Source organism: Sciurus vulgaris (assembly GCF_902686455.1).
Source record: "Sciurus vulgaris genome assembly, chromosome: 1".
In the NCBI taxonomy this organism is placed as follows: Eukaryota; Metazoa; Chordata; class Mammalia; order Rodentia; family Sciuridae; genus Sciurus; species Sciurus vulgaris.
This window is the reverse complement of record NC_136461.1, coordinates 80,096,887-80,117,994: the sequence shown is the minus strand read 5'-3', so window position 1 is coordinate 80,117,994 and position 21,108 is coordinate 80,096,887. Positions and strand designations below refer to the sequence as shown.

The window sequence follows — 21,108 nt, the reverse complement described above, 5'->3', positions numbered from 1 at the left end:
TTGATAATATTAATTCAGCCCTATCCAAGAACATGGGAAATCTTTCTATCTTCTAAGGTTTTCTTTCATTTCTTTCTTTAGTGTTCTGTAGTTCTCATTGTAGAGGTCTTTCACCTCTTTTGTTAGATTTATTCCCAAGTATTTTATTTATTTTGAGGCTATTGTGAATGGGGTAGTTTTTCTAAATTCTCTTTCAGAGGATTCATCACTTATGAATAAAAATGCATTCGACTTATGAGCATTGATTTTATCCTGCTACTTTAATGAATTCATTTATGAGTTCTATAAGTTTTCTGGTGAAATTTTTTGGCTCCTCTAAATATAGAATCATGTCATCAGCAAATAGGGGCAGTTTGAGTTCTTCTTTTCCTATTCGTATCCCTTTAATTTCTTGTGTCTAATTGCTCTGGCTAGAGTTTCAAGGACAATGTTGAATAGAAGTGGTGAAAGAGGGCATCCCTGCCTTGTTCCAGTTTTTAGGGGGAATGCTTTCAGTTTTTCTCCATTTAGAATGATATTGGCTGTAGGCTTAGCATAGATAGCCTTTACAATGTTGAGGAATGTTCCTACTATCCCTATTTTTTCTAGTGTTTTGAGCATGAAGGAGTGCTATATTTTATCAAATGCTTTTTCTGCATCTATTGAAATCTTTAAGTCTGTTGATATGGTGAATTACATTTACTGATTTCCAGATGTTGAACCAACCTTGCATCCCCAGGATAAAACCCACTTGATCATCGTGCACTATCTTTTTAATACAACATCTTTCTTAATGGAGAAAACCTGAAAGCATTCCCTTTAAAAATTGGAACAAGACAGGGATGCCCTCTTTCACCACTTCTATTCAACATTGTCCTTGAAATACTAGCCAGAGCAATTAGACAGACCAAAGAAATTAAAGGGATACAAATAGGAAAAGAGGAACTCAAGCTGTCACTATTTGCTGATGACATGATTCTATATTTAGAGGATTCCAGAAACCCCACCAGAAAACTTCTAGACCTCATAAATGAATTCAGCAAAATAGCAGGATATAAAATCAACATGCATAAATCTAAAGCATTTTTAGACATAAGCAATGAAACATCTGAAAGGGAAATGAGGAAAACAATTCCATTCACAATAGCCTCAAAAATAAAAAAAATACTTGGGAATCAATCTAACCAAAGAGGTGAAAGATCTCTACAATGAAAACATTAAAGAAACATTAAAGATCTCTACAGTGAAAACATTAAAGAAAGAAACTGAAGATGACCTTAGAAGATGGAAAGATCTCCCATGTTTTTGGATAGGCAGAATTAATATTATCAAAATGGCCATACTTCCAAAGGTGCTATACACATTTAACACAATTCCAATTAAAATCCCTATGACATTTCTCATAGAAACAGAAAAAGCAATCATGGAATTCATCTGGATTTCATGATTGCTTTTTCATGAAATTCATCTGGAAAAACAAAAGACCCAGAATAGCCAAAGCAATCCTGGGCAGGAAGAGTGATGCAGGAGGTATTATAGTACCAGAACTTAAACTCTATTATAGAGCAATAGTAACAAAAATGACATGGTACTGGCACCAAAGTAGACAGGTAGACCAATGGTACAGGATAGAAGACATGGAGGCATACCCACATAAGTACAGTTATCTCATACTAGACAAAGGTGCCAAAAACTTACAATGGAGAAAAGATAGCCTCTTCAACAAATGGTACTAGCAAATCTGGAACTCCATATGCAGTAAAATGAAATTAAACCCCTATCTCTCACCCTGTACAAAACTCAACTCAAAATGGATCAAGGATCTAGGAATTAGACCCTTCACCGAATAGAAAAGTAGGCTTGAATCTCCATCACGTTGGCTTAGGATAAGACTTCCTTACAAGACCCCTACTATAGCACAAGAAATAAAAGCAAGAATATCAATAAATGGGATAGATTGAAGCTAAAATTTTTTTTCTCAGCACAGAAACAATCAATGATGTAAAAAGAAAGCGTACAGAGTGGGAGAAAATCTTTTCCACACACATTTCAGACAGAGCACTAATCTCCAAAGTGTATAAAGAACTTTAAAAACTTTACACCAAAAATACAAAGAACCCAATCAATAAATGGGCTAAGGAACTGGGCAGACACTTCACAGAAGAAGATATATAGGTGATCAACAAATACATGAAAAAGTGCTCATCACCCTAGTAATTAGAGAAATGCAAATTAAAACCACCCTAAGATTTCATCTAACTCCAATTAGAATGGCTATTATCAAGAACACAAGCAATAATAAGTGTTGGCATGACGTGGGGAAAAAGGCAAACTTGTACATTGCTGGTGGGGCTGCAAATTGGTGCAGCCACTCTGGAAAGCAGTACGGAGATTCCTCAGAAAAGATGGAATGGAACCACCATTTGACCCAGCTATCCTACTCCTTGGTTTATACCCAAAGGACTTAAAATCAGATACTACAGTGATGCAGCCACATCAATGTTCATAATTGCTCAATTCACAATAGCTTGATTGTAGAACCAGTCTAGATACTCTTCAATTGACAAATGGATAAAGAAACTGTGGTATATATACACAGTGGAATATTACTCAGCAACAAAGAATAATAAAATTATGGCATTTGCTGGTATGTGGATGAAGTTGGAAAATATCATGCTAAGTGGAATAGGCCAAGCCCAAAAAATTTAAGGCCAAATATTTTCTCTGGTAAGTGCATGACAATATGTAATGAGGGGAGGTGGCAGGGGGAAGAGAAGAATGAAGAAGTTTGGATGGTGTAGAGGAAAACAGGGTGGGAGGAGGTGGGGGACAGAAAGACAGTAGAATGAAACAGATAGTATTACCCTATGTATATGTATGATTACATGAATGGTGTGAATCTACATTGTGTACAATCATAGAAATGAAAAGTTGTACCCCAACTGTGTACAATGAATCAAAATGCAGTCTGTAAAAATAAAAAAGATTAAAAAAAAAAAAAAAAAAAAAAAAGAATATTGGAGAGAAGGTTGACCCTGGCTAAAGTGAGTCAGGTGAGGTGCCTAGAGATCCTTGAATTTTGCACTCTTGGCACCTTACATGCCAAGCCTGGCCCAGCCTTCTAGAGTCTCCTGTTTCTTTGTGATCATGTGGAGGAAAGACAAGGCTCTTTACTGCCAAAATGGCCGTGCAGTGACATGGCTATGTTGCTCAACAGGTGAAAAAAGGAGTAATGTTAACAAAACTGACTTGCTTGTTCTAACTTCTGTCTCTCTGATGATTCTAAGTATTCCTAATTCCTAAAAGAAATTCATATTTGTAATTAAATTCAAATTAGGAGAAGCCTGGAATTTCTATTATTACATTATTCATAAGTGGTGCCTTGTATTTAGCATTGTAAGTGATAACCACTTTAGAGGTATTTTCTCATTTATCTTTACAAAATTTTCCTTTCCCAATTGGGAAAATAGAGATCAGAATGATTAGGTAACTTGTCCAAGGCCACATAGGTAGAAAGTGGCTGGAACAGGGTTTAAATCAAACAGATTGACCCTAACACTTGGGCTGTTTGCTATGCTATTCTATTTAGTATTTGTAGAATATTTTATAATATGCCAAACATTTTTTGCATCTGTTAATTTCAATAAAGTACATACTTTAAATTAAAAAAAAATTAGTGAGGAAAAACAAGAAGTTACAAGACATACCAAATAAGGATTACTATGAAAATGATATGCTAATAATCTGAAAAAGCTAGACGACATGGACAAATTTCTGGACACATATGATCTATCAAAATTAAACCATAAGGGCATAAAAAAAGCTGAATGATCAAAAATATGTAATAAGATTAAATCAGTAACCGAAAGTCTCACAACAAAAGCCCAGGATCCAATTGCTTCACTTCTCAATTCTGTCATACTTTAAAAGACGTTCTTTTCTAACTATTCCACAGAATCGGAAGAGAGGAAACTCTTCCAAACTCATTTTATGAAGCCAGCATTAGGCAGGGGTCAGGGATGAAGGGGACAGAAAGAGACTACTACATCAGTGATGAACAAAGATGCAAAAATTCTCAATGAAGTACTAGCAAATAGAATTCAACAGCACATCAAAAAGATCACTGACCATGATCAAAGTTGGTTTCATCTCAGGGATGCAAGAATGGTTCAACATATGTAAATCTATAAATAATAATATATAGTCTCACCAGAATGAAAGTTAAAAATCATGTGATCATCTCAATAGATGTTAAAAAAAAAAAAGTACTTGATAAAATGCAGCATCCTTTCATGACAAAAGTCCTAAATAAATTAGATAGAGAAGGATCATACCTCAAAATAATAGACTATATATGATAAATTCATATCGAACATTCATAATGAATGAGGAAAAACTGAAAGCATTTCCTCTAAGATCAGGAACAAAATAAAGGTATTCATTCTCCCTGGCTTTTAAATTCATTGTAGTACTAGAAGTTTTAGCCAGCGCAATTAGGCAAGAAAAATAAATAAAAGGCATACAAATAGGAGGGAGGAAATCAAATTACCCCTGTTTGCAGATGATATAATTCTATATATAGAAAAACCTAAAGACTCCACCAAAAGATTATTAGAAATGATAAATTCATTAAAGTAACAAGAGACAAAATGATGCACAAAAACTATAGAAAACTTTTCTATACACCAATAACATATTTTTTAAAAGAAACATGAAAATAATCCCATTTGCAATAGGTACAAAAACCCCAAACTAAACCAAATCAAACCCAAAACTCAGGAATAAATTTAACAAAAGAAGTGAAAGACCTCTAAAATGAAAACAGCAAAACTGATAAAAGAAATTGAAGATACAAAAAACTGGAAAGACCTATGTTCAAAGATTGGAAGAATTAATATTGTTAAAAACGTCCATAGTACCAAAGCAATTCAGTACAATCCCTGTCAAATACCACTGACATTATATACAGAACTAGAAAAAAAAAAGTCATAAAATTCATACAGTGGCACAAAAGACCCAGAATAGCTAAATCAGTCTTGAGCAAAAACCAAACAAACTGCAAAGCTGGAGGCATCACATTACCTGAATTCAAGATGTACTACAGAGCCATAGTAATCACAACAGCTTGGTATTAGCATAAACAGAGACACATAGATCAAAGGAACAGAATGAAGATCCCAGAAATATACCCATACATCTACAGCTAACTGATTTTTGACAAAAGCACCAAAACCCTACACTGGAAAAAGGACAGCTTCTTCAACAAATGGTCCTTGGAAAAACCGAATATACAGATGCAGAAGATTGTAAGTTGACCCTTAATTCTCATTCTGTACAAAAATCAACTCAAAATGGATCAAAGATCATTTGAAACTCTGGAACTACCAGAAGAAAAACAGGGGAAACACTTCAGTACTTCAGTATAGGCAAATATTTTCTGGATAAGACCCCAAGCACAAGAAACAAAATTGATGAATGGGACTACATCAAACTAAAAAGTTTCTGCAGAGCATAGGAATCAATCAATAGAGTGAAGAGACAATGTGCTAAATTGGAGGAAATATCTGCCAACTATCTATGTGACAGAGTGTCAATATCCAGAATATATAAGGAACTAAAAAAGCTCAACAACAAAGCTGTAATCCAATTAATAAACTGGCAAATGAAAGAAGAAATACAAATGGCCAACAAATGTATGAAAAAATGTTCGATATCATTAGCCATCAGGAAGCTGCAAATCAAAACTACAATGAAATACCACTTCACCCCAGTCAGAATGGTTATAACAAAAAAAACAAAAAACAATAGCAACAATCAACCACCAGATGAATAAAAAGAAACTCTCATACATTGTTGGCTGGAATGTAAATAAGTACAGCCACAGTGGAGAACAGTATGGCGGTTCCTCAACTGGAGAAAATGGATGGAACTGGAGGACATATGTTAAGTGAAATAAGCCTGACATAGATAAGTACTATATCTTGTCTCTCATGTGGAAGCTCAAAAAAAGTTGACCTGAAAGTACAAGAGAGATTACTAGCGATTGGGAAGGGGGTGTATGTGTGTGTGTTGGGGGTGGTGTTGCGGGGAGGGCAGCCAAATTTGATCAGTCCTTAGTATATGAATGTATGTAAGTATCACAATGAACTCTGTTAATATGTACAATTAATGTGTGTTAATAAAAATGAACATCTAAAGTTTTACTTTTCACAAGTATTTTATTTCCAGAGAGTATGTTTCCAAGATTCCTTGAAAGTTTCATCTCTGGAAAGCTTTTTGGGAACAAATTCCTTTTTCACAAAGCTGTTTCAGATGCTTATTTAGCCTTGGTCACTGCCAATGGGCACATCAAATGTAAATAAAACTCGGATTTAAATCAATAAAGCTCAAGAAATCAGAGCAGATGAGTGTGGAATGGGAAATGTTTCTAAGAAACAAAATTTCTTCCTTGCTTGAAAATTTTATATAGGAAGCAGAAGAAAAAGGAAAAAAATATTAGAATTGCCTAAAAATGGTCCGACTTCCAGGGGAGGAGGTAAGGTCTCCACATCTCTAAAGGTATCTTAGCAAGAAGTGGAAAGTAAGGTAACTGACTCTTAATACTCCAGTGAAACCAACAGAATTCTGTCTGGGAAAACCGGGTATAGTGTCTTCCTTCTCTATTTCGCCTGTGTTTCTTTATGGCTAGGGGCTGGAGTACCAAGTTCTCATATTTCATAAGCTTTGTGTTCCTCAAAGGTAGCTCATACTGGGAAACAGGACTCCCCTTCTTTTAATGCCCAGCCTAAGATGGGTACTTAGGAGAAGCTAGACAGCTGTGACCAGGTTTTTCTGAGGCATCTTCCTACAGAGAAGGTAGAACCCAAAAGCCCACTATGACTTTGCACGCTTAGATGATATCAACAATTTAAAATGTAAATTGTGACTTCCCTATAATAAGACCAAAAATTCTAGGGATGGGATAACACTGGCTAAAATAAAAGCAAGAAGTCCAGAGTAGGCAGATCAAACATGCTGGCTCCACAGAAAGTGACTTTGTATGTATTTTAAATGGTATTTATATAACACATACAAAATAATTTCTTTCAAGGAGACTAGGATTTAGCTCACATAAGATTTTCCCAGTCACCTCTCAAAATGTCATTAATACTTACCCCAAATTTCCAAAATTAACTCTCAAATTAGAATTAAGAGATGATCACCTCATTTCTCAACCTGTGTGCCCCTTTATGAGCAGAAAAAAAAGAAGAGTTATAGAGAAAGCTTATAAGAGAACCCCTCTGCCAAATAATTAGTAAATGTTTTAGGTATAGTAACATTTCTTGGCAAACTTGTAAGGCCAAAATGATTCTATAAATTAGTAAGTTCATCACAAAATGTGTTCGAATTAGTCTAAAAGTTTTGTTTATTAAGAAAAACTAGGGTTGAGTATGGTGGTGCAGCCTCTAATACTAATGGCTGTGAGCCTGAGGCAGGAGGATCACAAGTTCAAAGCCAGCCTCAGCAAGTTAGGAAGGCCCTTAGAAACTTAGTGAGACCCTGTCTCAAAATAAAACAAAAAGGGATGGGGACACGGCTCACTGGTGAAGTACCCCTGGGTTCATTCCCTGGTACAAAAATAAAAATTAATAAGATTACGGCTAGGATTGTGGCTTAGTGGAAGAGCACTTGCTTGGCATGTGTCAGGTCCCGGGTTCTAGCCTCAGTACCATATATAAATAAATTAAAAAAAAAAAAAAAAGGTCCATTGACAACTAAAAGAATATTAAAATTAAAAAAGGGTTATTGAGAATCTTTACCTGGTAGTGTCAGGGGTGAGCGGGTGGGAAGAAGAGCAACGATGCAATCCCACTCCAAACTCCTGGCTAACACTGCTCATAAATCAGATATTCTTTTCTTAATGAGCTTGGATCTGAATTGAGAATTCTAAAAACAGAACTCTCAACAACCACTTCAACTCTTTACAGCTGGCTCCTGAGATGAAACCCCAGTCTAATATCTAATGGCAGGCCCTAGGGAACTCTGAACTTAATCAGTTCTTTTTTTTTTTTTTTTGTATAAAGGATTGAACCCTTGACCACTGAGCCACATTTCCAGCCCTTTGTGTAAATATTTTTTTCCTTTTTTGTGATGCTGGGGACTGAACCCAGGGCCTTGTGCTTGCCTTGCAAGCACTCTACCAAACTGAGCCATATCCCCAGCCCATCCCTTTGTAGTTTTTGAGACATGCTCTCATTAGGTTGCTTACAGCCTCACTAAGTTGCTGAGGCTGGCTTCAAACCAGTGATCCTCCTTGCCTCTGGGAATATAGGTGTGTGCCACCATGCCTGGCAAACACAATTGTTTCTAATCCTTGTTCTGCCGGGAATGCTTGCGTGATTTTGGGAAAGCTGAACCTCAAAACCTTAGGATCTGTCTATAAAATGGGCTAATAATACTTAAGTACCTTAAAAAGTATTATAAAATTCATAGAGGATATTGTAGATGAGTAATTTATTCATTATGACAATGAATATAATACCAACACCTGCTACATACTATTTATGAGTACCTACCATGGATTATGTATTTGTTCTAAGCATGAATAATCTTTAACCAGAGTGATGTGGAAGGATGTAGTTATTATATTCATTTTATGTCAAGGAAATAAAGACACAAAAAATTGAAGTAACTTCCCCAAGATCAAAAAGACAGTAGCAGTTCAGGGTTTTCAACCTAAGTGATTTATCTCAAAAGGTCTAAGCTATTACCCAATATGCAGCTTTCATTCTTTGTAGACTGTGGGTACTCTATAAATTTGACCTTTAGCTGCCTGATGTGTACCACGACCTCAATGTACATGCAGAAGGAACAACATGATTTAAATTTTCTTTGGAGAACTACAAATAAAAACCAATGGCAAGTGGTTGGCAGGCAGAAGGAAGTGTTGATAGATTAATTACACAGGTTTGATGTCTGTTGGAGACAGAAATGTCAACTTGGGCCTGAGTATTTCTGCAACACGTCATCAAGCAGACAGAGAACAATCTTCAGGCATCTGGAACCAGGATTTCCTGACTATTCTACCATTTGAGCTCTATGGTTTGGATGTGAGGTATCCCCAAATCTTATGTATGAGAAAATACAAGAAGGTTTAGAGGAGAAATGATTGGGTCTTAACCCAATCAGTGAATTAAATCCTAATGGGATTAACTGAGTGGTAACTGAAGGTAGGTAGGGTGTGGCTGGAGCGGATGGGTCCCTGAGAGCATGCTTTCAGGGTATATATTTTGTATCTGGCAAGCAGAGTTTGTCTCTGCTTCCTTTTTCCTTTCTTTTCTTTTCTTTTTTTTTTTTTTTGGTAGCAGGGATTGAACTCAGAGGCACTGGACCACTAAGCCACATTCCCAGTCCTACTTTGTATTTTATTTAGAGACAGGGTCTCCACTGAGTTGCTTAGTGCTTAGCTTTCTGCTGAGGTTGGTTTTGAACTTGCAATCCTCCTGTCTTAGCCTCCCGAGTTGCTGGGATTACAGGCGTGCACCCCTGTGCCCAGTTCTTTCTGCTTCTTGATTAACATGTGAGCAGTTTCCCTCCACCACTCTTCCACCATGATGTGCTGACTTACCTTGAGCACTGAGGAATGGAGCCAGCCGTCTACAAACTGAGACCTCTGAAACCATAAGCCCCCGAAAAACTTTCTCCCTTAAAAGTGTTCTTTTCAACTCAAAAAACTCTACACCAAGAATGCAAATAACCCAATCGACAAATGGGCTAAGGAAATGAACAGACACTTCACAGAAGATCTACAAGCAATCAACAAACATATGGAAAAATGTTCAACATCTCTAGTAATAAGAGAAATGCACATCAAAACCACCCTAAGATTCCATCTCACCCCAATTAGAATGGTGATTATCAAGAATACAAGCAACAACAGGTGTTGGAGAGGATGTGGGGAGAAAGGTACACTCATACATTGCTGGTGGGGTTGCAAATTAGTGCAGCCACTCTGGAAAGCAGTGTGGAGATTCCTTAGAAAACTTGGAATGGACCCACCATTTGACCCAGCTATCCCACTCCTTGGCCTATATCCAAAGGACTTAAAATCAGCATACTACAGAGATACAACCACATCAATGTTCATAGCTGCTCAATTCACAATAGCCAGATTGTGGAACCAACCTAGATGCCCTTCAATGGATGAATGGATAAAGAAACTGTGAGATACACACACACACACACACACACACACACACACACACACAATGGGATATTACTCAGCCATAAAGAATGATAAAATTATGGCATTTGCAGGCAAATGGATGAAATTGGAGAATAACATGTTGAGATAAGCCAATCTCAAAAAACCAAAGGGCGAATGATCTTGCTGATAAATGGATGATGACACATAATGGGGGGTAGGAAGGGTTAGTGTTAGGGTTAGAGTTAGGGTTAGGGAGGGGGACAAGAATGGAGGAAGGACTGTATAGAGGGAAAAGAGGGGTGGGAGGGGTGGGGGGAAGGGAAAAAATAACAGAATGAACCAAACAACATTACCCTATGTAAATTTATGATTACACAAATGGTACGCCTTTACTCCATGTACAGAGAAACAACATGTATCCCATTTGTTTACAATAAAAAAAAATGTAAAAAAAAAAAAAAAAAAAGTGTTCTTTTCAGGTCTTTTAGTCACAGCAGCAAAAAAGCTGATTAAAAACACCTGGAGAGATAGGCAATGATATTCCCTTTCATTGTAATTATTCCACTTATTTTGCTTTTACTGATAAGACTTCTTCCATACCCTCAGTCCCTAATATAGAATGTAAATGATTACAGAACTATATAACTTGCTGAGAGTTATAAGCTAAGATTAGGTATAAATGATTTATATACTCTAATAGTTCCTGTGTACCTCTTAAATGTTAATAATTCAGTGGATTATTTTTGAAGTCATATAATATTATACTTTCTTTTAAAATTATCCTCTCTAGAAGCCAGGTTCATGAATATTAAAAATGGAGAATGTTTTTGACAAGTTATAATCAAGAAAGATTCTGAACCCCCAAAATTTTGATTTATGGTATAATTTTATGAATTATAAGGAGAATTTAAGAGAATTATGATTTACAGAAGCACATTTTTCTTAATTGGTGGATGATAATTATACATAAGTGGGATTCATTATGTCATATTTGTGCATAACAGTTTGAGCAATTTCATTCCCTAATACCTACCCTTTTTCTCTCTTTTCCCTCCCCGAGTTTGCTTCTGTTTTCAAAGTAATTTTCATTTGAAGTGAATATGGATAATATATAATCTTAGGTTTTCCAAATTTCTTGTCTCATCTACTTTAACATGTTTATTGTTAGTTAATAGCAACTACCTACCCATTTTTCCAGCCTGGTTGCTTACAAGACTTCAGAACTTTCATGTTATTTTCTGTAACAAAAGGCTATCTGCTTGCATAGATAAATCAGAGGCAAGATCATAACATTTTAGCAGACGGTTATGGTTTTGATTAGTGAAAAGAGTTGATTGTAGTTATTTTCAAAGATGCTACTAATGAATTGATGGGATTTTTCAGGGCACCTGCAATCTTAATTCCAAGTGTTTTAGGGTCAGATGGAGTTTAAGGATCTATCTAATGTGCATAGATATTGCACTAAGCTTGGAATATAGGGGTTTTTCCAGAGTCTGCTTTTGGTAGCAATAATCATGGAAGAGGACTTTGTAAACAAAAGCACTGAGGAACAGTCCCTGTGTGTGTTTACCAGACTCAATGACAAATAAACAAAAGACTTATTGCTGGAATCGTCAATAATGGTCTCCTGATTGCTACATCTGAAAGCCTTTTCTCCATTCTCTTCCCAATTTACTCTGCAGTATGTGATATCATTTCTTCCCTTCTGAAAATTTCCTCCTTTTGGTTGTTGTGGCACATTCAGTCATGACTCTTTTTCCACTTGATTCTTCATAATCTTTTTTTTTGGGTGCTGGGGATTGAACTCAGGGCCTTGTGCTTACAAGGCAAGCACTCTACTGACTGAGCTATCTCCCCAGACCCTCTTCATAATCTTTCTTGCCCACTTTTCTTTTCTAACTAGCTCATTAATGACAGGTCTTAGTTTTTATATTGACTCTCTTCTTTCCCCACAGCATTCTACCTCATGGCTTTGACTATCAATGATTCAAATCTCTAGCTTCTGGTTTTTTCCTTCCCTTAGATGCCTTAAAGATACCTCAAATGCATTATGTTCAAAACTGAATTTCTGACTTCTTGTTTCCATCAAAACATTCTGGTACTAGAGGTCCGAGTCATTTATATTTTTTTTTTTCCTTTTTCTTTTGGTGCTGAGGAGTGATCCCACAGCCTTGAACATGCTAACCTCAGTCATCTTTATCTCTTATCCTTTAATATTCTATGCCCAATCAGACACCAAGTCTTGCTGATGCTCCTGAGGTACTTCCTGAATTCATTTCATTCACTCCATTCTCACTGTCCTTGTCCTAATTCAGATGAATCATCTCTTGCTTGGACTATTGCTACAGCCTCCTCAGTGGTCTCCCATTCCAATTCATTCTTCACACTTGCCATCACAATTCTCTTTCATAGATGTGATCACTCACTTCCTTCCTTTAAAGAGAAATCTATTTTCTTTTGGGCCTTTTTTCATTGTTTCAATCATACAAATAGATTTTTATAGCCAAATAATATGGAATATACTTTTAGTTGTATAAATTTTGTCTAATTCACTAGGCTGAGGGAAGACTTGAGATCACATTTTATTTATCCATCTTTGTTTTCTGCACAGGTTTGTTCTCTTAATTGGGTGAATGATTACAGAACTGAAATTGCTGTTCCCCATATTAGCACTTTTTGTATTAATTTTTTAATGCTCTGACAAAATACCTGAGAAAAAGTAATTAACAGAGGAAAAATTTATTTTGGCTCACAGTTTCAGAGGTTTCAGTTCAAGATCAACTAGCTCCTTTGCTTTGGGTCTGAGGTGAGGTTTCATGGTAGACAGCATGTGGCAGAGGAAAGCTGCTCACCTCATGGCAGCTAAAAGCAGAGTGAGAGAGATGAAGGAACTGGGAACAAGATAGTCCCCAAAGGCACAGCCCCAAGGACCCCTTCAATTAGATCTGACCTACAATTTCTACTACTTCTCAAAAGTCCATTCAAATTATGAATATGTCAATGGATTAAACCACTTATGAGGTTAGAGTCTTTGTAATCTGATCATTGTTTTAAAGTTATTCTGCTGAACATTGCTGTACTGGGGACCAAGCCTTTAACACATGAGCCTTTCAAAGACATTCCAGATCTAAACTAACACTTCTCAATGTACTAGAATATGTCAATGGACAAAATGTGGTTCATGTGTCAAATACAGCTTGCATTTTGTAAATGAAAGTTTCACTGGAATATAGCCATACCATTTATTTACTTATCCTACAGCTTTCATAGTACAATAGCAGAACTGAGTAGCTGTGAATGTAGAGCTAGCAAAGATAAAAATATTTATGATCTCTTTATAAAAGTGTGCCAACCCCTGAACTAGAAGATCAATTATGTACCAATTTTAATTTAGAATGAATAACTCAGTTACTAATGATGTTTTATATACACACAGCTATGATAAGGGCAATTTTAATAGGAGTTAAGAAATACAAATTTAACTGATGGGCTCTAGAATATTCAGAGTCTAGACTGGGAAAGATCTTTTGCAAACTGGATCACTAAAGGGTGGAGGATGTTTAGACCACAAATACCTTATAAAAGAATGTCATAAAGGTAGTGACCCAATTTATCTTGCTTACTATGTCCTTCATGCCTGTCACATGTCAGTGATCGATAATTACTTGTTGAACAAAAACTAGCTTGAAAGTCCACTTACTTATTATGATTCTTGGAATATTTTCTCCTTTTCATAAAATGTTCCTTCTTTCATTTTTAGAGAACAGAATAGAGGGTATATTTTAACTCTTCCCTTGCTTGCAAATAGCTGCACCTTCCTGTCAGAAATGTTTCACAGCATCAACCAGTAAGGTGAGATGAGATTTAAATTCACTAGGCAGACCAAATACATCATGACTTTCTACTTATTCTCATATCTTCCCTCTTCACATCCATTTGTCTTGGAACTCATGTTGTCTGGGAGGCACTAAGACTGCCAAGAATGAATAGTGTTAAATGCCATGGAACAGGCTTTGGTTGGTTTATAATTCACTTCCAGTACTGTAGAGGAAAATGTGGCACAAAGAGTTGGAGCCTGATGTGACTGTTTGAAGAAGTACATATTAGGTGAAAGGTAAAAGAGGAGGAAATTATCATTTTAAATGATATGAGATGTACTTGGCCAAAGCAGAAGCAAGTCTTGGTATCTACAATCTAACTAAGCCTATATCTTTGTCTCAGTCTCTCTTTTTTTTTTGGGCACAGGGCATTGAACCCAGGGATGCTTAACCACTGAGCCACATCCCACCCCCACCCTTTTTAAAATTTTGAGACAGGGTCTTGCTAAGTTGCTGATGCTTGAACTTGCCATCCTTCTGCCTCAGTCTCTCAAGTTGCTGGGATTACAGGTGTGTGCCATGACACCTTTTTTTTTTTTTTGGGTGGTGGTGGGGATTAAACCCAAGGCCTTCCATATCCTAGACAAGTGCTATATCACTGAGCTGCAGTCCTAGTCCTTGCATCTTTTATAAAATTACTGAAATATAATAACATGTTTTAAAGTATGTATACCTTGTGGAATGGCTGAATCAAACTAATCAACAAATGCATTACCCTGCATACTTTTTTGTGTATGATAAGAACAATTAAGGGCTGGGGTTGTAGCTCAGTGGTAGAGTGCTTGCCTACCACGCATGATGTAATGGATTCGATTCTCAGCACTGCATATAAATAAAATATAGGTCCACTGACAACTAAAAAAATTTTTAAAAAAGAACACTTAAAATCTACTTTCAAGATTTTTGAGAATACCACACATTGTTATTGTACAACAGTTATGTTGTACAGCAACAGTTATGTTGTACAATAGATCTCTTTTTTTCTTAACTGAAATTTTGTATCTTTTGACCAATACCTCCTGAATCCCCTTCTCTCTCTGACCTTCTTTTTAATTTTTTTATTTTTTTGGGTGAGGGTGGGGTATCAGGGATTGAACTCAGGGGCATTTGACAACTGAGCCCAATCCCCAGCCCTATTTTATATTTTATTTGGAGACAGGATCACACTGAGTTGCTTAGAGCCTTGCTTTTGCTGAGGCTGACTCTGAACTCCTGATTCTCCTGCCTCAGCCTCCTGAGCTGCTGGGATTATAGGCGTGTACCACTGCACCCTGCACTGATCCCACATTCTTGGCAATCATCTCCATTCTACTCTCTGCTTCTGAGTCCAACTTTTTTTTTTTTTTAAGATTCCACATGTAAGTGAGATCAAGCAATTTATCTTTCTGTTCCTGGCTTTTTTCACTTAACACAATATCCTCCAGATTCACTCATACTGTCAAAAATGACAAGATTTTCTTCTTTTTTAAGGTCGAGTGGTATTCCATTATCTAAAGATACATTCCATTTTCTTTATCCATTCATCTTTTGATGGATATTTAGGTTGATCCCTAAGTATCTTAGCTATTGTGAATAAATGCTGCAATGAACATGTGAGTGCAGAGGTGTCTTTGACATATCAATTTCATTTCCTGTGGCTATATCCCCAGAAGTGGGATTGCTGGAGCATATGATAGTTTTATGTTTAATTTTTTGAGGAACCTCCATACCGTTTTCCATAATGGTTGTACTAATTCAATTCCCACCAGTAACATACAAAGGTTCCCTTTTCTCCTTATTCTTGCCAACACATTTTCTGTGGCTCTTTATTTCTGTGTAATCTGACCATTTTTTAATGGGGTATATTTTTTTTAATTTCTTTTAGGTCAATGAGAGAAGCAGAATGTAGTAGCAAAATGAGGACACATACTGAATTTGGGATCCATACTCACTTTTAGTCTCTTTCTGTTAAGAATTAGTAAAGTATGGTGGTTCCTGGATTATACACACCTCTAGTCCCAGCTACTCTGGAGGCTTAGGTGGGAGGATGACTTCAGCCCAGGGCTGCAAGGCCAGCCTGAACAACATAGCAAGACCTCATTTCAAAATAAATAATAAATAAAGATTCAAATTCCATCTTGTTTTTTGAAGACTAGACTCCTGTTGTGTTGCCCAGGCTAGCCCCAAACTCCTGGGATTCAAGTGATCTTCCTGCTTCAGGCTCCAATTGCTGGAAATATAAGTATGTACAGCCAGATTCAAGACCCCTGCACCCTTTTTTTGGGATAACTCAGGGCCTCATGCATGCCAGGCAAGTGCTCTACCACTGAGTACACCCCAATCCTTTTTATTACTATTTTTTTGAGACAAGGTCTAGCTAAGCTGCCCAGGATATATGATCCTCCTGCCTCAGTCTCCTGAGTAGCTGGGATTTCAGGTGTGCACTACCACACCCATCTAAGACCCTTTCTTTTCTTTCTTTTTTAAGTTGCTTATGGACCTTTATTTTATTCATATTTATATGTGGTTCTGAGAATCCAACTCAGTGCCTCACACATGCTAGGCAAATGCTCTACCACTGAGTCACAATCCCAGCTCTAAGACCCGTCCTTAAAGTAATGATTTGATATCCTTTTGTAAGACTGCTAACGAACTAGCTCTAGATCTCAAAGGATGGAGCTTCTATACCTCTATGGGAGCTTCTACAATGATCAGCAAACCTTAAATCTAGATACTGTTTCTTATTTTACAAATCTCACAGTTTTTTTCTCCTCCGTGGAACTTTCAGGGGTTTTGGATAGGTAAGCTTTTAAAGTTATTTCTTCATATTTTAGAAAACATTTCTCTTTAACTCCAAATCTTTTTCATCTTTCCTCAGAGATGTCATATAACCACTCCTTACTGCTACTGTTCTTTCCTATACACCCTTTAAGCTTCTAATTTCCCTAAAATGTAGTGCCTCAGAATATAAGTATTGTCCAACTTCATAACTTCAAAATATAAAACACATCTTTCACCTTACAGAAATGTATTATGAAATAAAATTATCTATTCCTAGTTACTTTTGAAGTACAAGTGCAGGATCTTATCAAGCACCTACATTCCTACCCTTTTTTTGGTTAAAGGGACTCCCTAGGCTTCTCTTTTTCTCTCTTTTTTTTTTTTTTAATTTTTTTTGTAGTTGTAGATGGATAGAATGCCTTTATTTATTTTTATAAGGATTGAACCCATTTCTTCACACTTGCTAGGCAAGTGCTCTGAAACTGAGCTACAGTCCCAGCCCTCCTCTTTTTCTTAATCCTTTATCTGTGTACTATTAATTATGATAAACTAATCACTTACCTGTTTAACCTTTTCATTAAAGAACAACCCCTGCCCTATTATAAAAGAGAACGAAGCCTCTCTTTGAATCCTGAACCTTCTAATAGTGAATATCAAAGAACACTATGGGCCCAAATAACTTTGGTTAATTAAAAAATAGTAATATAACAGAGGGCTGGGCATGGAGGCGCTAAGCAACTCAGTGAGACCCTGTCTCTAAATAAAATACAAAATAGGGCTGGGGATGTGGCTCAGAGGTCGAGTATCCCTGAGTTCAATCCCTGGTACCACCCCCCCAAATAGTAATATACCAGAGTTGGTATTTAATAATGTGTTTTCTATAGGAAATACCTTTAAAATAATCAGCAGAGAATATGATTTACAGTGAGTAAAAACAAAGTTTTTATTTTTTTTTCTTTTAAATGCTTTTAAGTATGCATAAAAACCTATACGGGTGACACTAAAAGAATGGCTTAACAGTCTATATACTAGAGAAAATAATCTGGAAAAAAATCCATATAATAAAAGCTTGCAATGTATAAATAACAAACAAGAAGAGAATGTTCTCATGAAAATGCCACTGATTCAAATCTCAATTCTGAAAAGCTGGACAGCCTTCTATAACTAGTTCTTTACCATATGGTAAGTGTCATAACAACAAAAGCAAAATGCCAAGCCTCAAACAGCATCTTATTGATAAGACCTTTATTTAGCCGACCGCTCCACATATGCTACACATCAAAAAGACAGAATACAAAAAGTCTGGTGAGGACAAGTCCCTCTATTTGTTGTTATTGAGCTATCACACAACATCTGGTTAACAGGAATTATTATATATGCTAGTAAAGAGTTTTCAAAGTTTGGGCATGAGAACTGGAATAAGAGATTTTAAATTAAAAGTTGGCAATTTTTATAAATTGTTATATCCAAGGATTTGGAGCTGTACAAACTCTTGATTTAAGTCTCAGGAGTATGTTATCCATAAGTTACTGGTTTATATCTGTGTCAACAGAGAAAGTTATATAAATAGTTCAAGTTGTGGTTTACTAAGCAACTAGAACTAAACAACTAATTAAACTCTATGTTATCCATCTCTTGCAAAACAATAAAGATCAGTAATAAACTTGGATTTTTAAATGGCCTTCCCCATTCTGGTCCCTATTTCCTTGTTCACTGTAGTCTTACTGAACCTCCTGCAACTCTATACTGCAGCTCTTGGAACACTATACATTATAGCGCCATCTGAATGACTGATTCCTGACCAATCTGTGTGGTATGTGTGAAGATCACATTAGGCATCTGCCTGAAATGATACAGCACAGATATCTCTGAACCTGACGCTCACCCTCAAAACTAAACTGAAGCAATAACTCTCTTAGAGGGAGTTTTCTGAGAGTTTATGTTGATTTCTAAATTCAAAGAATCAAACTGGTAGGCTGTTGTAAAATGACACGGAATATAACACTCTTCACATAACATAACCTTACTGGAAGAAAGAGCTGTAAGAATGTCTATGTGAATAAATGTCACCAGAAAGCAAGCTTCTCTATGGTTTGGGGTTAGAGGAAGGGACAGGAAGTGAAAAGCCACACACTTTTCTGTACCTATCAGATTTGAGAAATTACTGGGTTCATATAGAGTTCTGCTGCAGTAGGGAAACCTGTTCTGCTGATAACACACATAAAGGTGATAAAGGTGCAAAGACTGCTAAAAGATAATGTTGGGCTTAAAAGAAAAAAAAAAAATTAACACTCTTATCCTCCAGAATTTAGATCTGGGAAGGAGTAGGAATGAGCAATATTTCTGCTAAACAGAATGTTTACATGAACAAGCACTGTATTTATCACTTTACCAATTAAAACAAATGGCTATTACAATACCTGCATTTTGAGGGCTTAAAATCAAACAAAAGCAGAAGCCTGCTGGGATAGGTGAGATACTTTTATTAATAATGGCACAGGCAAATAAAGAATTTAAAAGATGAGTGTTAAGTGTATGTAGTCTCTTTTTATGAGGTTATACTACCTAATTTTCTCAAGAGTGATTTAGTCTTAAACTACTGGGTTTCCTTTTAATAGGTGAAATTCTTGAGGCTTGAGAAAAGATGAAGAACTTATTTGGCATCATATTGGTTAAGAAAAAGGCTAAAAGTAGATATGTTTTCCACAAAGGTAGCTTGCTTATCTATCAAGTCCTGTTATTCCTTTCTTTTTGCATGGCAGTAACAATTATAATCTTACTCATATTTTGTCATCTTCTAAAAAACGAGGTGGGATTTTCCCTTCTCTACATGAACACTTCGAGATGATAAAGCATTAAACCAGAATAGCTCTATCTGCCCAACCATACACTCAAAACTAAAACAAAGGGGAGCTGTGATCAGTAACACAAAGGGTCAAAATGTCACTGATTTTCAGAAAGTTGAGGGTTCACACAAATCCTCGTTTTGCAAAATGCTTCTCTTAGATACTGAAAAAAAATCTGGTATGTACTTTTAAAAGGAATTTTCTCTATATATTGAAGGATCCTTAGAACTAGCAAATAATTAGAATTTCAATATTTAACATTAACTCTTTTTCCACCTATTTCTTACTGGGGAGAAAGTAGAAGATTTATTTCAATCAGTGAGTCCCTGAAAACGCTTTCTAGTCCGTGGCTCTGTCTTCCTTCTCAAAGGAAAACGACAGCCACCTAAGTACAAGAAAAGGACCAAAATGTCACCCTGTTGAAGAGCTTTTCCTTTTCCATAAAATAAAAAAGACTGGGCCTTATGCTGTGGTTAACTACATCTTTGTACTTTTTAAAATGTTGTTATTAATATTATTGAGTAGAGTAAACATGGCTTTATCATGCGTAAGGAAACATACTAAGAGGTTAGAGTTGAGTTTAAAACTCAGATACTTTAAAACTGGTGGTGGGTGACTTTCTAAATTGGAGTGGAATGAGTTTGTTTCCCTTAAAGATGCCAATTTTCTTTGCCAGTTGTTTCTCTCGCACTGAATCAAACATAAGAGGTTACAGTGATTTCCGATTTTGTAGCAAAATTTGAGATTAATTTGTTGGTCTTTGGTCTTTTTGTGAAGCTGCAGCAAGTGCTAGCTACAGGGTGGGGCTCAAGTGACTTTCTTAAGGTCACGTAAGTCAGTAAAAGATGAACAAATAACCCCAGAAGTACTTCCACTAGTCTATACTTTTAACCACTAGACCACACTAGCTCACATGTCTGATTCATTTTAGGAGCTTAGCAGATCTTATGATTTTAAAGGCCTACCTCTGTGAGCTTTTAAAACAAATTTTGAAATGTGTCATTTCAAAACAAACATGCTAATGAAAACTGATAAGTCTACTGCTTCTAATTCATCCTTTACCTGTGATAGTCAAGAGATACCTTCCAACGTCAGTAACAAAGACTTTAGAAGAAAGTTGCATACCTCTAATTAAACAAATCCTAGTAGACATAGCTAAGTCAAATGACTTAGAAGCTTTCTACTTGGCACATCAATAAGAACTAGAATTAAGACACTGGTTTTTAAATTCATTTTGTATGAATTATAATCACTTGGGGAACTTAAAAAAATACTTATGTTCAGGACTCACCAAAGGTCAGTGAACTAAAATCTTTGAATTTTTAAACACTCCCTATAAGATTCTAATGTATAGCAAGTTATTAAGAACCACAAAATTTGAAGATCAGTTAAAAAAATTTTTTGTTTTTTTTTGAGATTGATTCTTGCTAGGTTGCCCAGGCTGGCCTTGAACTCTTGG

The 21,108-nt window shown here is 36.2% G+C and overlaps 1 protein-coding gene and 1 long non-coding RNA gene across 7 annotated transcripts in view; one reads left to right on the top strand and one right to left on the bottom strand.

Annotated features, from left to right (window-relative positions):
- Positions 1-21,108, bottom strand: part of RPAP2 (RNA polymerase II associated protein 2) — a 100,568-nt gene that overhangs the window by 17,927 nt on the left and 61,533 nt on the right. The gene's annotated exons all lie outside the window — the stretch shown is intronic.
- LOC306669188 overlaps positions 1-21,108 on the top strand; it is a 46,395-nt gene that overhangs the window by 18,178 nt on the left and 7,109 nt on the right. The window lies entirely within an intron of this gene.